A 13,162-nucleotide genomic window follows, 5' to 3' on the forward strand; every position below is an offset into this window, starting at 1 on the left:
ATTTTACTTTGAGGGACGACGTTGCGCTGCTACCGCATGAGGGCGCTAAAAAGCACTCAAATGCTGTTTTATTTCTAAGAACATACGTCTAGTTGAACCAACCGCGTATCGGTACGGTCAATACGGCGAACTAAAGGTGTCGCTGAGCGCTTCGCATGCAGCGTACGCAGCGTATCGTGTCACGTACGTAGGCTCATTGCGTATGCCTAACTAAAAGTGTCTAATGTCTGATGCGAGCTAAGTAAGGGGACGCGGATGCGTAGGACTGGAAAGAACTGGAAAAGAAAATACCTTTCTTTCCTGTTTTGTGCACGTGATACTGATATCTTGTCGTTTTTGGGTTTGCCCTTATTCCTGCCTTCATCGTGTGTGTGTGTGTGTGTGTGTGTGTGTGTGTGTGTGTGTGTGTGTGTGTGTGTGTGTGTGTGTGTGTGTGTGTGTGTGTGTGTGTGTGTGTGTGTGTGTGTGTGTGTGTGTGTGTGTGTGTGTGTGTGTGTGTGTGTGTGTGTGTGTGTGTGTGTGTGTGTTGTACTGTTCAGTTGCAACAACAACCACAAAAAACTCACTATGTTACCAAAGCTCCAGCGCATACCCTTGCGCTGCTATGCTAGAACAAGTCCTGACGGTACAGGTTTTTTCACAATCCCCTTAAGTCGAATCGTTTTACTCGGTGTTCTTGCGGCGAGCGTGCACATGTACTTTTTTTACAGTAAACGTAAAACATCGTAGAAAAAGAAATCGAACCGGTGGCACCTAGTACTCGTATTTAGAAGAGTGCAATTTTGCCGATATATACTTTATGTATGCGCCATCACTTCATGAACGAACCGGTGGCACCTAGTACTCGTATTTAGAAGGGTGCGATTTTGCTGATGTATACTTTATGTATGCGCCATCACTTCATGAAATAGATCGAAGAATTTACTACTCATAAATTTTAACGGTTATTGTCAAGGACAGAAATTGTTTTGCTTGCGCCTTCTTTAGAAACCGAGGTCGCCACCGTGGTTTCAGAATGACGATCGCACGGAATACCGCGCCATCCTTACGTTATAGGCCAAAAATGAGAAACGTGCAGCGTATCAAGGACCGTCCATTGAGAAACCGGCAGCTCCTTTTTCATTAGTTGCTTCGAGTGCGCGTGCCGTTTATAGAAGCAACTCGCGTCTCGCTTGCAGTCCTACACAGTTTTCGGTCTTATTCCTGTTGGGAGGAGCGTCCAAGGCCGAAAGAGACTGAGACAGATGGAGATAGAGAGTTGTTCGGTCTGATCGATTTCGACAGGAAGCGGCAGTTGGCCGGCGAGCAACTCCACGCGGTGGCGCTGGAGTTCCGTTACACTTACAAGACCGGAATACGATATCCATCTTTGGTTCTACGGTCGTGGTGGGGCAGGGCGGGGGTGTTACAGTTTGCCCTGGAGAGCGATGAGTCTACGAGAAATCTGCGGAAAGAGCTCTTCGCGTAACGTTGTCGTTGAAAAAGAAACTAGCGCGATTTGCCCATTTGTACCCATTCGCCGACGTCGCTGCTATATATGTCCATTGACGTCAGCGACGCTTTCCGCGTTGTGGGAGCTGCAATGCCACTTCATGTCCTACTGTTTCTGTTGGTAAGACGTAGTGGCTTCTCTTTTTCGGTATGAAGGATGGTGCCAATAGCGCATTCTTTTTTAAGATAGTGCCCGTTATAGATTCTCTACATCGAAGTCTGCGGTATAAGGGACGATATAGGTGTGTGGCTTACCCCTCTTTGTAAAAAAAAAAAAAGGGGGGGGGGGAGGGTGGCGGCCGCTATTCGAACAGCTCCTTCGAGTTTGTTTATTTAGTGTTTTAACGTATTTACTTATTTTTTGTGCCTTCAAGTTTATCAGAGGATAAAAGTAATGAAAAACACGATGCTGAATAACTTGTATAGAGCATCAACAACATTAAGCACGATAATGACGATTTGCGTTGAATGAAACAAGAATAATAGTGAATGTATTAGACTTGTTCAGAATAATAAAGGAGTACTCACACAGAGTATAAACAATTACTCTTTTATGCCGGACATAAAGAAGCAATTGCGTACCAGTTTATTTTGCTGGTCTACTTATTGATTTACGCTTTCGACATCCGGTCTCTGCGTAACTTGACCGCCGGTTGGAGCCTAGCAAAATGAAGCTGACTGTGACAAGTGCGGTCAGGAGTCGCAGTCACCATTTTGGACATTATACCCCGGTGCTCCAGCTATTCGGAAGTGGCATAGGGCACGACGTTGTATCGTTAGCGCGATTGAGCAAGGCATGACGAAGGGGTGCGATGGGAAGAAAAGCCTCTATCTTTATTGTAGCAGTGCTTATATACCGAGCGAGACAAGAAAGGGTGCGTACCCTCACCGCACTATCGTATCAAAGGGGGCGGGTTTGACACGAGGCACATGCTGCGCAAGATATGATACATCCTCCTTGGTGTATAAAACAATTGACAGGTGAACACGACTGGAACGCTCACAAAATGTTAAGCACTCATTCACGGCACTTGAACAAAGATCTCGTTGTAAGCAAGCCGTCTGGGCGCTTTGCGTTGTCGCTGTGATCTTCTTGGAGCTTGTGTAGCTGTTGTGCCCGGGATCGGGGCCGCGGGCATGTACCCCGGCAACGCGACTGGAACCTCATGCGCCGTAGCAGATGGCGCTACGTCCTCACCGCTGTCGGGAAGGTCTGGGCTGAAGTCCTCGCTGGTTAACAGCAAATGTCGACGATTCTGTCGCAGCTGCCACCCTTCTTCTGTCGTGACGTCGTAGGACCTTGGATGCCCGGAAGGCCTTAGGACTTTAGCTCTCTTCGCCCATGCTCCTTTGGAACGCAGACGAACCGTGGCCCCTGTTTCGAGCGGTGCCAGCAGTCTTCCAGGGCGGTTGGTGTGGGAGCGCTTCACGATGGAGTGTTCAGGTCCGGTCTCCATGTCCGGCAGGGTGTTGCGCAGTCTTCTGCCTTGCAATATCTCCGCTGGGGCCATGCCGCACTCCAGTGGCGTTGTCCTGTAAGCAAGAAGACCCAGCCAGAAATCTTGCTTTGCTTCATGCGTTTTTTTCAGGATTCTCCTGATGACCTGGACGCCTTTCTCAGCCAAACCATTCGATTGTGGATATCCTGGACTGGATGTGACGTGTCTGAAGTCGTATGCCCTCGAAAAGGACCTGAACTCGTGGCACGAAAATTGCGGGCCATTATCTGTCAGAACTTCCAGTGGAATGCCGTACCTAGAAAATATGGCGCTAGTTGCCTGAATGACAGAGCTCGCCGATGTGTCACGCAACTGCTCCACTTCCGGAAAATTTGACAGCGCGTCGTATACGCTGAGGTACGACCGTCCACCATACTCAAAGATATCAATGCCAACTTTCTGCCACGGCATCACGGGCACCGGGCGCATCATTAAAGGTTCTTGCGGCCGAGTAAACGCGTACTTATTGCACACTGCACATTTCTGCACGAATGCACCAACGTCGGCGTTAATGCCGGGCCAAAATACAAGTCGCCTTGCCCTTTCCTTGCATTTGTTGATGCCCATGTGTCCTTGGTGAATTCTTTCTAAAGTGTCTTTCCTCAAACTGTTCGGAATCACCACTTTACATCCTTTCAAGAGGACACCTTTCACCTGCGTCAGCTCTGTAGAGAATGGCTTCAGCTGTCCCTCTATGCGTAACCCGTGTTCTAAACTGTGCAGCACAGCTTTAAGATACGAGTCCCGACTTGTTTCTGCTGCTAGTTGTTTCCACGTGTCATCACTGACAAGAGATGAAACGACACTTACGGCGTGCACTTCCACATCATCGCTCCCGACATCACTGGCATAACTTGAGGTGGGCGCCCGCGACAGCATGTCGGCCAGTAGAAGCTGCTTTCCTGGAACGAATCGCATTTCTGTGTCATAGCGCATCAATCGCAGGAAGAAACGTTGCAGGCGGGGCGGTGTATCACCAATGGGTTTTTGGGCGATAGCGAGCAAAGGGTGATGGTCGGTCTCTAAGATAACGTTTCGGCCATACACGAAGTGGTGAAAGCGTTCGCAGCCGTAAACACAAGCCATCGCTTCCTTCTCAATTTGCGAATAACGCTGCTCTGCTTGAGTTAGCACGCGGGAGGCATAGGCGACCGGCTTCCATACGTCATTGTTGCACTGAAGTAGCGCCGCTCCGATACCGTTCTGCGATGCATCGCATGATACTTTCGTGGCTTTCGTGGCGTCGAACACTGAAAGCACGGGCTCCCTGCTGAGGTCAGCGCAAAGTTGCTCCCACTCGAGCGCGTGGTTGGCACTCCATTCAAACATTGTATCTCGCTTCAGCAGGCTTCGCAAGAGGCTAGTCCTTTCGGCTAGTGATGGGAGGTATTTGCCGAAATAATTGGCGACTCCTAGCATTCTTTGGACGGCCGATTTGTCCTCCGGCGCGGGCGTCTGGAGCATACATTTTATCAAGGAGGGGCTCGGCCTGATGCCATACTTGCTGATGACGTCACCGAGATACCTGTCACCGAGAGGCATGAGAGGCACGTCACCGAGAGGCATGACGAAGGGGTGCGATGGGAAGAAAAGCCTCTATCTTTATTGTAGCAGTGCTTATATACCGAGCGAGACAAGAAAGGGTGCGTACCCTCACCGCACTATCGTATCAAAGGGGGCGGGTTTGACACGAGGCACATTGATTGATATGTGGGGTTTAACGTCCCAAAACCACCATATGATTATGAGAGACGCCGTAGTGGAGGGCTCCGGAAATTTCGACCACCTGGGGTTCTTTAACGTGCACCCAAATCTGAGCACACGGGCCTACAACATTTCCGCCTCCATCGGAAATGCAGCCGCCGCAGCCGGGATTCGAACCCGCGACCTGCGGGTCAGCAGCCGAGTACCTTAGCCACTAGACCACCGCGGCGGGGCGACACGAGGCACATGCTGCGCAAGATATGATACAGACGTCATGACGTGCGCATGCGTTGGATGATCGGATGAACGACAAAGATACGAAGGAGCTTAGCTGTCTGGTGTAGTTGGCTGGAATTGAAGGAGACAGCGGCGTTCCCACTTCAAAAGCGGATGCGCACGAGCCTACACCCTTGGGACAGCAGCGGTGGCCAAACGCTTGGGCGTCGGCTTTCACTACGCGAGGTAATGGGCACGATCCCCAGTGCTGCCCGGCCGCCCATCGGTTTTCAATGGGTACAGCCTGGCTTCGTGGATTGCTATGACACCGCTGTGATACGAAACTTACAACACTTGGAGGACTCCCAACCCGCTGCGCGGGACCTGTGGTACCAATGGGCGCCCTCTTTAGACCGACGTGGTGAAAAGGCCGCTGGTTCTGCTTGTTGAGAGTGTGTCTAAAGAAATTGGCCCCTTATCTGCATGGTGCACTGCAAACGTCGTCGAAAGACGATATTCTTGCGTCTGGAGAGAGAGAACAAAACGTTTATTTGGTGTTCTGGGCAAGAAAATTGGTGAATGGTATACTGTAGGCGCTGCTTTAGTGCCTCGAGCGTGCAGCGGCGGCGAACGAGCGCATCAAGTCACGTCACGCGTGAGACATGAGCGCTATCTGGCAGTTATCTTGGAAAACGAAGCGCGCGCGCTCTGTGCGCCTGCCTCGGAGGTGATAAGGTGTAGAACGCAAGGCGACGGGTAGGTGCCACCACCGTGTCGTTTTAGCAAAGCGTTGGAAACACTTGACTTTTCGTGCAAGCGTTGCATGGTCAGCGCAACGTGATAAACGCTACGGTCCTTAAAATTACTTATGTATGCCTTTTCTAGTAAAAGACACACATTCAGAATATTGACGTGTTATGGTGCCTCAGATATGCGCAATAATTGCTTTTTAATTGACAATCGCACAAGTATGAACGCTGAACCTTGAGCAATATTGGTGGGCGCTGCGGATGTGGTCGGCCGTTTGGGGTATCGTTTGGCCACTTTGGTGCCGTTTAAAGCACCGTTAAGGGTGCACAAACAGACAAATGTACAGACAGACCAAAATTTCTGCTTCGAAGGTCCCCAAGAAAGACTATCGTCTTTCAAAACACGACTGAGACTATTTCGTTGGTCTCTTTTAACTGACAAGCCTAGGTCATTTTAGACCTCTGTAATTATCGTTGGAGCAGGGCGGCCAATGTAGAAATGAAAAAAAGTAGCGATGCAGGAAAGTGCGCTGTCTTCTGTTTTTTACTCTTCTTTCCTACACCTGTCGCGATGTGCCTACGATATTCAGCATAAGCCAGCTCGCCCAATTAAAAGCTCTAATGATCCCAGCAGACCCGACCCGAATGAACTGGCTTATGACCAAGCGCGACGTCTGACATTCCGCAAAGTACGCTTAACAATCCGGGTCGGGAGTGCAACTCCGACCCAATGCCCTCTTTTGACGAAATAGTGGAACACTACGGACTTAAGCACAAGAATTGCCCGCACCCAAAGCTTACTGGACCTTAATCTTCCACCCTGGAAATGTAACAGATGGGATCTTTCCCGCCGAGAGGAAGGTTTAGTCGCTTCGCTTCAGACATCGATCTACATTGCCCTGAGAGTTATGAAGAATATTGCTCGATAGCTCACATGATCTTGCGTTTTTCGGCGTTACAAAATGCTTCGTTTAATTAACAAGGGGTCTGAAAGGAATTACTCAAAAGCGGCCATCTCCACGAACAACTAAGGTTGGTCCAAAGGGCCCGCGAACGGGCGCAGGACCATGGTCTTCCGACACCAACGTGGGCGTGGCCCGCTACTACGTCACTAGTTCTTTATATAGAAGCCAAATAAAGCTTGTTGACTGACTGAATGACTGGCGAGGCCTCTCCTGCCTTGAATTCTTCTTAGCCCCTCCAAAAATATTTCTTTAATAAGGGGCGAAATGAATGCCACGGAGACATTTTGTCTCTTCATATAGTTTTTTTTCCCTATAAGAATAGTTAATACATTGCGAACTAGCTCGAACACTAACATTGCTCTCTTGTATTTTTGAGTTGTGCCCGACTAAAGTTAAACCAGGATGTGGTCGTTGGATAGGGTGCAATTCTTTTCACATGAGAACTTAATGCTCATTATGAGTGCGTAAACAGTTGAGGCATAGAGTAGAGCGTGGTGAGATGCCTAGCTGAGAAGAACGCGTGTCGTACGAAACGCGGGGACGAGGCACGCGTCTTAATAAACTCCGTCTCGCGCTTGCGTTTGGTACGGCTGAGTTAACTTTAATTAGCGGCGGTAGACGAACCAGACGTGCAGCCCGTCATGTTTTCCTCCATGCTTGTTGATGTTCGTGCTCTGTGCCTCCTTCGTTCCATTCCAGATACCGCCCCTTAATCTGGTCATGTCTACTGCTATGGTGGCGGGGTCTTGGCGTCATCTCAACAGACTAATATATTCTCCTCCTGAAAAAGTTGTCGTCATTAACTGCCTCCCCCGTTCCTTTCTGTACTCTGCACTACCGCCACTGTTCGTTTCCTGTTATTACAGTTTACGCGTTGCAGTGACAGACAGACGGACGTGCTCTGCGGACCGGGGCACCTCGGCCTGCTTCTGAATTTTACTATGCTTGCCACACGATGCGTTTTTTTTTAATTTCAGGTTCCGGATTTTATTTCGGGTTTCAGGTTTTTTTATTTCATTTTTTACGGAGCACGACGTGAAGTTGGGTTTTATGTCCTCTTACCTGTATCTGCGTAATTTATCGTGCCTGTTTTGTGCGTCCATATACGTTGAGCGTTTGCTTCGGGTATTTTTGCGGTGTATTTGCATGAATTATAAATTGAATGAATAAAACGGAGAGCTGCGGTGCATTTCAGAAGTTGGCGTTGGTGCCGCCGTGAGGCTCCGTATAAATTACAAATCTATATCGTTGCCCAGCACGTCGTATGTTGTGTATACCAGTGAAAGTATATGAAAGCTGCAGCTAATCGTGTCTGACAGGGAGAGCAAAAGCGCCCGGCATCTCCGTCGCGCGAAAGACATGACGGGGTCGCCCTTCGTCGGGGACCCCGTACTTTAAGGCTGTCGTGGTGTCCTACCTGAACTGTGACCAACAGACGGCTCGTAGCGTTGACGCCAAGGTTTTGTAGGATTACGCCTGATGGCATGCTCAAGGAGCTCAAGCCGCTAGCCTTACTTCGTATAATGCAGATTTCACGTCGGCAATTTGCATCGCGATCAAGGCTAGGCTCGATCTGAATCAGGTACTGTTACCCGGTGACTTTAAATCGCGATAAGGCCGTATCGGTCTAAAGGCGATCGCGTTCTGGCTGGAGTTGAATTAGAAAACTGTATCTGAATTAGGTTGAACCGTGTGGCAGCGAAGATCGTTGATTGCGTCAAGAAATTTGATACGGATCGGCCCTAAATCGCAACCAAAATGACCTGTGTCACACTGGCATAACATTCCGATTTGGTACTGTCGAATTCATTGAATCGCGCTAAAGTCGACACCGTTATTAATAACGTATCTTCGTCGTTAAGTTTTTATGTTGCGTTATTCTGTGCCATTAGATTCCATACACTTAAATTTTGCTTGAACAAATATAGAATCTCTCGCTGCATAATGCTGCTGGAACCACACTTTATTCCTGTAGAGCGTGCTTCACAACATATATAGCTTTGTGTAGGTGAAGCCAACTTGCGTGACCAAGCACGTGCCTTTTGTTGGCGTGTAGATGATTCATCAAATGCGAAGGATTTCTTTGCGTACTGAAAGCACTTTTGGTGTCTGTCTGTCTGTCCTTCCGCCCGTTCGTCCGTCCGTCCATCCGTCTGTCCGTCCGTCCATCCGTTCGTCCGTTCACTTACGTCTGTGTATTCTCGTGATCACTCCCTTGACTTGGCGTGAACCAAGATGAGTACGGGATGGTAAGATGGCTTGACGAATATTGTCACATGCTTGTCAAAAAGAAAGACAATGACAGTTGTGCATTTGCCATGAAGCGCAATGAAATGGATGAAAGAGAAGAACTCTCTTGCGCGTTCTAATAAAAGAACCGACCTGCTTCTGGTGTCTCAATCTCTGCGGCAAGACCTCTGTTATGACGTCATGACAATATGATGCGCTGGTCCAGACGTGTCACAGTCTCGTCGCGTACGTTGTCAAACATTTCCCACCAGATAGTGGCAGATACTCGCGGGTGGGTAAGTGCCACAGGTGTTTGACACTATACCAAGGAATGGTGAAGACACACATGAGTAATTTAAAAGCCTGAGCGTTAAGAGAAAATTTACATAGGCTGCGTTCGCCCAACGAATGCAAAGAATAAATGTGAGGGTTGCAGCAGGAATCAAACCCCAGCAATCTGCGTGGCAATCAAGTATTCTACCACAGAGCCACGCCATATCTCTGAACTATTTGTCAAATAGACCCTGAAGTACGCGAAACGTTAATTGTGGTTGCAGTGCTGGCTATTCAGTTTTATGAACATTACATATATACTCCCATGATACAGCCATCGCGTTGAGTTAACGTCAACTGTTGTTCGATGCAATCCGTTGAAGGTGATTTATGTAGCAGTGTCATCCTCGCTAGCACCAAAGCTTCATATTAGCTTATTGCTTCTGGTGTTGCTGATGCTCATGCTCCTGGTGGCATCATTGTACGAGTGCAAACAACTGGTTATATAGATATGTGTTACTGTTCTAAATATGTCTGTGCGTGTGACATTTGTACATATATTCAACGTCAATTATAACGTGTTGCTCAATAAAAAAATGCAACAGGGTCACATTCCCTCCACAAGCTTCGCATAATGTCAATTAACAAGGTACGTGAGATCTGGCAAATTCAATTGATTAAGGACATAATCGATTTATTGATTAGTTGACTGAAAGGGTGTATATTTCTGGCATCTTTTAGGTTTTTTCTGAATGTACACTTGAAGATGGCAACTTCCCCGTCTTTATTTAGCCATGCCGGACTTCAAGTCATGAACGTACTCTAACCCTGTAAAACGTTCTTCACAACGCACTACAATACAGTCGTCTGTCCCTTTTCATTACAGTCGTCTGTCCTTTTCCATTGATCAGTCGCTTGAAATCCCTGGCAGTTTGCCGGTCAACCTCGAATAATCGATTACAAATGCAGACGAGGGTCCGACTTTGGGACCCTCGTCTGCATACTTTTAACTGCGAACTTTGTATTTTGAATGAATAAACTGAACTGAACTATATCGTTGCGAGTGTCCAGTAATGGCTAAACATAGAATTTCATATGGTTTAAAAATCCAATCTTTGTGAAGTGTGTGAATGAAGGGGGGGGGGGATGGCAATGGAGAGGAGTTTGGGATTGGTGAGATCCCGCGAACTACGTTATTTTCGACACACCGAATACGATACGACCGAGTTTTAAATTGAGAGCCCGTATATTGATTTCAAGTTGAGCGCGTCAATTAAATCTTCGCGTGATTATCGGAGGGAGGCATTGGACCGTGCACCTGCCTGAACGGAATTCTCTCCGTCTGCTGCGAATAATTCTCACAGCGTAGTGGTTTTGCGAAATCCAGCTTCAATTCGATGATTGCGCCGCGACCGTGCATACGGTACCGGAGGATTTGCCTATGAGGTTTTTGTTTCTCTATAACCATTCCTCCCTGCTCCGCGTAACAATATCTGTGCAGTGCCTATAAAAAACTTGCGCTGAAGAAGTGGGGGGGGGGGGGGGTTGCGGGTTTCAGAATTGCTATTTACAACATATGCGGCAGCGCGATTTCGACTGTTTTTTGCGGGGATTCTATGACACGGAGGCATATACTTGATTCTAAAGCACTCTTATTCATTTCGATAAGTATTTGAAATTATTTGTCGATTTTTAGACGTTGCGTTGCTTTAAGTATATTTGTTCGTTAAGTTCGTGTAAAATCCCGTATTTTCGATTTTTTTTCTCTCTGACCAACAGCTTTTATACTTTTATTTTTGTTTTACCTTAGCGAAACACGTTTATTTCTTCGTCAGTTCACAGCTGTTCTGCATTCTATTGTTTGAGAACGTCGTATACTAATAAATAAATAAATAAATAAATAAATAAACTTGGTAGGTCAGGCACGTCTATGCCAAATTTTACTTGTCCCTAGTTTCGTGATGGGGCGAGGATTCCCAAACTTTTTCTCTATCTGATGTTTATCATGCTGTACTTAACAAATGCGAATAACATTTCTTCGCAGTGCTTTTTCATTTGTTTCGCATTGTTTTGTGTCACGAAAACGGGCTCTTCGATCGGCAACTCTTGTTTCAATCTATTGGCAGTCCGGGCATTCTTATAAATGCATGTCGCAAGAAATGCTCACTGCGCGCAACTAATTCTTACCGTGACATAGCTCTCCCTTCCACCTGTATTTGTGCGGACGTTAGTCGGAAGTGCGCGCAGTCTGGCAAGTCACCTCGTAGTCTGGCTGCCCGCCCGGAGCCTGCTTGTCGGTGGGACTCAACTGCGAATGCACTGCACGGAATTAGCCGTGGAGACCCGAATAGCGTATATGGTTCGCAATTCTCGCGCACAGCGCGAAACAAACGCGCGCGCGCACTCCCTCAGAACCTCCGAGGCCTTAATACGACAGAAACCGAAGTTCAATCTAAACGCCGGACAATGTTTCGGCCAGGATTTAATCAGTTCTGGGAATAATTTTTATTGCTTCTTTTGTATTCCGCGTTCTACTCAAGCGATGACGAGCAGTCGTGCAAGAGAGTGAGAAATGTGCGGCGGTGTATGGTCAAGTCAGCGTGGGAGTATGAGTAAGCTGGGAGGGAAGGTATTGGCTTGGAAAGGGGAGTGTTGTGAACAAGAGAATGGGAGTATGCTGCGAGTGGGAGTATAGGCTTGAGAGGGGGAGTGCTATGGACACGGGATTGGGAGTAAACTGGGAGTGGGAGCAAATGCTTGGGTGAGCCCGGGATTACGAGTTAGCTGCGAGGGGATTTTAGGCTACGGGGGGAAGGTATTATGAGCACGGTGTTGCGAGTACGCTGGGAAGAGAGTATGGGCTAGGGACAGGGCATAATATGAAAAGAAAGAGAGTAAGCTTTGTAAGGGAGTAAGCTGAAAGGGGAGTATTGGGAACATTGAAATGGTAGTAAGGGCTTAGGAGAGGGAGTATCGTGGGCATGGAAGAGGGAGTAAGCTGGGAGGAGGAGCATGCACACGAGAGGGGGGTATTGTGAATATAGAATGAGAGCACGCTTGACGGCGGAAGTCGGAGAGGGAGTAACTGGGAGGTAACGCGACATCGGAGTTTGATTTGAAAAGATGGTGGCGACTCGCACATGACAAGCGTGTAGAAAAAGACTCATTTGATCTTTTTTCATCATTCTCTCTTATAGCCTATATACGTAGTGAGAAGCGGCGGTTCGGCGGACTGCTTGATTGGAAAGTTTGTAATTGTGTAGGTGGCAGTACGGCGCACGCCGTCTGTCTGTCATCGCTTTTATTTTTTTTTTCGAGAGCTTCACTGAATCCTCGCACTTAATTAAGAACTCGGAAACAGCGTGACAGATTTTCAAGCGCTAGCTGCTCGACCTTTTACGCCGAAAATGATTTAGACGTATTGTGACAGCTACGCGAAGGGAGGAGGGGGGGTGGGGGTTGCTGTAGCTTTGTAGTCTAAACGAACTTGCCCGGAGATTAGAGAGACATTCGCGCCACGTTTGAAAGAGCGTTTTATGACGGCGATTAAGGAAGAACTCTCCCCTTCACCCTCACCCCGCTCAAGCGGAATGGGACACCTGCTGTCTCTGAAGCGGCGAGATAATTGAGACAATTCTGCCGGGAAACTTTTAGAAAAGAGAGTCGCATATTTGACATACCTGAGGAGATTAAACCTGAGGCGACGGGCACTCGTCTTTCTGGTTTGTTTGTTTTTTGTTAGGAGGGTTTGTTTTGACAGGCATGCTGTTTTCAACTAGGTCGAGGAAGAATTTCGTTGTGAAACAATGCACTGCTTCTGCTACGATTTCGTGTTCCGACTTTTATAACTGTCTGGCACTCTAACAGAGAATAAACGCGTGTGTGCGTGCGTGCGTGCGTGTGTGTGTGTGTGTGTATGTGTGTGCGTGCGTGCGTGCATGCATATATACGTACGGACATGTCGCTATAATGAAGGCTTTTAACTTCAATCTAAGAACGAATGTAACTAAATGAAAGAAATCGGAGTGGAATCAGA

General features: G+C 47.8%; 1 protein-coding gene across 4 annotated transcripts in view; it reads left to right on the forward strand.

Annotated features, from left to right (window-relative positions):
• Positions 1-13,162, forward strand: part of LOC119164969 (uncharacterized) — a 507,466-nt gene that overhangs the window by 467,188 nt on the left and 27,116 nt on the right. The window lies entirely within an intron of this gene.

Source organism: Rhipicephalus microplus, chromosome 9 (genome assembly GCF_043290135.1).
Source record: "Rhipicephalus microplus isolate Deutch F79 chromosome 9, USDA_Rmic, whole genome shotgun sequence".
NCBI lineage: Eukaryota > Metazoa > Arthropoda > Arachnida > Ixodida > Ixodidae > Rhipicephalus > Rhipicephalus microplus.